This window comes from Amborella trichopoda, chromosome 2 (genome assembly GCF_054954075.1).
Source record: "Amborella trichopoda isolate Santa Cruz 75 chromosome 2, AtrichopodaSantaCruz75HAP2 v2.0, whole genome shotgun sequence".
Taxonomy (NCBI): Eukaryota; Viridiplantae; Streptophyta; class Magnoliopsida; order Amborellales; family Amborellaceae; genus Amborella; species Amborella trichopoda.
The window spans coordinates 47,246,267-47,250,571 of NC_142337.1; the positions used below are offsets into that span (position 1 = coordinate 47,246,267).

Here is a 4,305-nt window from a genome sequence, read left to right on the forward strand (position 1 = left end):
CGAAAAGAAGCCAGGTTTGTCCCCCACCGCATTGGGGCCATAAACATTCAATAAAGTACAGTTGCGAAGGCCAACTCAGAAAAGAAACAAAAAGTACACGAAAAGATACCAACAAAACATCTCCAACTAGGACCAAAGGGTCCCACACAGTAAGAAGGCCATCAGAAGTACCCTGAGAGGGAGCAAAACAAAAGGCCATAGGTCTAGGGCCCCAAAAATGCTACACGTCCGAGACACCAAGGGATTGCAGCTTAGGCTCTTGAAAAAGTAAAATGTGCGGTTTGAAAGTCTGCGCTAGCCTTTTCAAAACTCATTTCTTTATTGGCTCTCCTAGTCCCCTGATGTTCTACGAGCATATCTTCATGAGGAATAGAAAGGGGTTCCACCCTTGGTAATCCCGGAGGGTCCATCAATAAGCGAATCAAAGGGGAACTCTGCAGCAAGTCTTTGGGCCTCATTTTGAAGTGCTCTCCTCCTTCTGGGCATCGGGTTCCAGTTAAGTTCGTTAATCCCTATGGCCTCTTCGACCACTACAATCAATCCTGTATAGCCTATCATCATGGCACTGAGCATCTCGACTGCCTTTCCTTGGACCTCCATTCTCCTATAAGGTTTCTTTGATCAGTCGCGAGAGTAGGGAGAAAGGTCATCATCTTCAGAGGAGATTCAATGACCACAATTGGAGAGGTGCCAGGGCAGGCAGCCAACAAAAGAGCACGAAGAAGATGTCTTGCTCAGGCATTTTGAGACGCCACTTCACAGAAAGATCCAGTTCATTGCTAGCTCCCATTCCAAGAAGTTTTTCTTAACTGCCCCAAGAGGAAGAGCATGAACTGAGTCTAGAGACTAAATGAATATGGGCTGATCTTTGGTCTCCATAATCGTAGCCTTCTGTGTTTCCATGGCTTTGATAAACTGGTAACGATAAACAAATAGGGAACAAAGCAAAACCATAGAGTAAGGCTTAGAGAAGGCTCTTATTGAGAGCACAATTTGCTATCTTGGAGAGATGGGATAGATGGAAAGCTTCGATAGCAATTTCCTTAAAAGGGCAAGCAAGATCAGGAGCATGTGTATCTTTTCGAGGCAAGTAATGACGGTTGGGACCTGCCTTTTCATCTCGTTCCATGCAGGGTTTCGATCAAACTCGGGATAGGGGGCGATGCTTGAGGAACCTCACAACTTGAACCCTGATGGTCACTCAATCGGACGGTTGGTGAGGTGATGACGCTGCTAGGGTCACCCAAGAGGCGGCTATCCTCAGAATACGACAGCTATGCTGGGCTCGAGGAAAGATCCGTCATCATTGGAGCCTTTCCTTTAGTCTCATCATGAAGGAGCGGTCCTATCTGAGCCCAATGGGCTTAGAGCCCCGAGTGTCATTTGAATTCAAACTAGTTGAGCTGTTCCCACTCCCACTCAAAACGGCTAGTGGCTAAGCTAAGGGTACCTCCTCCAACATTCACGTCTGAACTTGGACTTCTTTGAAATAGAAGTGGAGGCAGAGGGGTTCTTCTTCTTATGAGTAACAAAGTGCCCAAGATTCACTACTCTGGCCACCACCAAGGGGCTTCAAGAGGAGCCGAGGAAGGAAGAGAGAGGTGCCAGGATGGATCAGATTCCACTGCAAAACAACAACTTAAAAACGTCACCACCAACCTCTAACACCAAGGAGGAAGGAATCTATTCAGTAAGCAGAACTTTTACTTTGAAACGTAGGATGCACAAAATAGGACTAGTTGTGGTGTTCCAATCGAATTCCATAAGAGAACCACATACATGAACCACCAAGGAGAAAACTTCTTTAGTCCATACATGGATGGGAATGCCATCAACTCTTACCCAAACAGAAGGTAGTTGAATCAACGAATGGTTCAGAGATGGCAACCACCATTGCAGGGAGACCAGAGCACTTTGGAATCTCCATAAACGATTGTTGAAAACACGTTTAGGAGAATCAACATCCTCGAAGATGACCAGCATTCTCCCTCCCGAAATGCTTTTGCGTGAAATAGGACACTTCCATGTCTTGGTTATCCATTCACGAAAGGTGCTGAGATCAGCGAGTTGTGTTGAGAATGAGCGGACTATAGCTCTCTTGAGCATCTCCTTCCCCGGCTGCAAGCATGGTTCTGATGCCTCAATGACAAAGGTGTCAATAGGTAACACCTCTTGCCTGAGAACCTTCGGGAATCCAGCCACACTCGCAAAGGATCTATCGTCTGAACAATGGACCGTGCTGGAGCACAGTCATCTGGTGGGTGAATGACCTCTCTCGGCGAAATGTTCTGAGGGGTAGGAGCCTCGAAAAAATGACGTCCAAGGCTATTAGGGCTCTATTTCCTCCTAGTTCTACCAGAGGAGCCTGAATCGAGGGAACACTTCTGTTGGAAGCAGATGAACCATGCCTGGAGGATCCAAGTGACCCCTAGCCAAGACCAAAACAACCCATGAAAAATAGGTGTGAGAGGGAGAGAGAGATAGAAGAGAGGAGAGAGAGCATGAGCAGAAGGGGGGTGGTTAGAAAGAGGAGGCATTGGAGAAAGAGAGGAGAGGGCTGAGGGAGAGAAGCCAGGGAGCGAGAAGCGCAGACATGGCTCTAAAGATGCATCTTAAACTTCAATTTGACTATAAAGTGAATTTAATAGACAACAAATGCTCATACATGAGACGTGTTCTCATCATTTACATATTTTTTGAGACAATTATTTTTTGATAACACTCCTACATGAGATAAGAATAGCTCATAGCCTCGATCTTTGGCATGGACTAGGACTTTCAGCCCATAAGTCACAGCATGTCAGGGAAAATAATTGTGGGCAAATTGATATTCCACTCATAAGTCATAATGTATAAAGAAGCTTGTTTTGGCATGGCCCAAAGTTTTGCCAATCTCTGTGGCCTTGGTCAACTTGTTATATGTGTTACAAAGAGAGGTTGTGCAGGGCATGTCTCTTACCGGTGGCAATGTTGCAAGCAACATACAAGCATTTAGGAAAGAATGGAGTGGCCTTGAAGGTTGAGAAAGTCAAATTTGCATAGAAACAACGCTACAATCCGATAGACCACGAGTTAGCAAAGATGGGATGTAATGATTGCAATAGATGGGATTATTTGGTTCGTTTTTTAGTACTAAAGAAGTGGGTATCCACATGTGGAAAGGCACCTCATGCTTCTAGTGAATGGAGGCTAGTTTTTTAGATTCAATAAATGTGAGGCTCTAAAAATGGGCATGATAATATTTAAAAAGGAAAAAGTTTATTAAAGTGTGTGGCTCTAAACAATCAAATTAGAGGGCACCTCAAAAATTTCATTAAAAGAGATTGTTTTGATGCCCAAAAATTCTCAAATTGATCTTCTCGACCTCAAGATACATGGACATGAATAAAAAATGAAATTCAAGATTTGAAAATAGTGCTTCTTGTAATGCATTTTGGACTGTCAATTTTCAAGATTTTCATAAATTTGCTCGATCCACATTATTTTAGAAGCTTTAAATTTTATAATTAGAGCTAACAATATATTTTAAGGTTATGACAAAAATTTCTAGTATTGAAACCACCTTTCTCGACACTATTTAAAGTGTGCTTTACTTTGATTGTTTAGAGCCTCGGCTATATGCAAACTCCACTTTTTACGAAAGGATATGTTCCTTGCAGCATTCCTAATGAATGAGCATATTATCAGTTGCAGGGACGCCATGAAAGTTGTCCTTATTGAAGGCGCCAGGAACCAGAGCCTCAATTACGAAGGTAATGGAGCATAGCCAGTTTAAGTACTTGCTTATTTTCGCATCTGGACAACATATGGGTTTATGCCGGGCTAAAGAAACCCCTGAGCATGTGCTGTTCCAATCCTCACCTTGTGCTCCAAAAGAAGAAGAAAATACTTGGGTCAGAATGATTGTGTGTCGAATAATTGTTTCATGCGGGTTGGATCGCATTTCTACAATATGCGAAACATCCATCTTAAAGATGATGCAAATATGTAGGTCCACCTAAAAACAATTGTAACTAACAATCCAAATGTTTTTATAATATAATTATTATTTCTAGTCTTCAAAATTTATATATTTTTTCATATTCAAGATCTCCATGATAAAGATTATATCTATCTATAATTCATTATTAAGCCAGAGTTAAAAAGTGGATACATGTCATGAAAATAAGAAGGGACCATAATTCTCTAGAGGTTATAGGAGACATTCCTACCTTTAAAGGAAGACAGAGATACTACACAGCTTTTTGGAGAGAGAACACATCCTTTTTAGGGCTCGAATTTAGCAAGGTGAAAAAATAGGAGATG

General features: G+C 42.4%; 1 long non-coding RNA gene across 1 annotated transcript; it reads right to left on the reverse strand.

Annotated features, from left to right (window-relative positions):
* Nucleotide 1: 1 nt before the first annotated feature.
* On the reverse strand, nt 2–3,051 carry LOC148783249 (uncharacterized). The gene is made up of 2 exons (XR_016050642.1): nt 1,843–3,051; nt 2–1,624 (listed from the first exon to the last, which is right to left on the reverse strand). It is a non-coding gene; the product is annotated as an uncharacterized LOC148783249 (long non-coding RNA).
* Nucleotides 3,052–4,305: the final 1,254 nt, after the last annotated feature.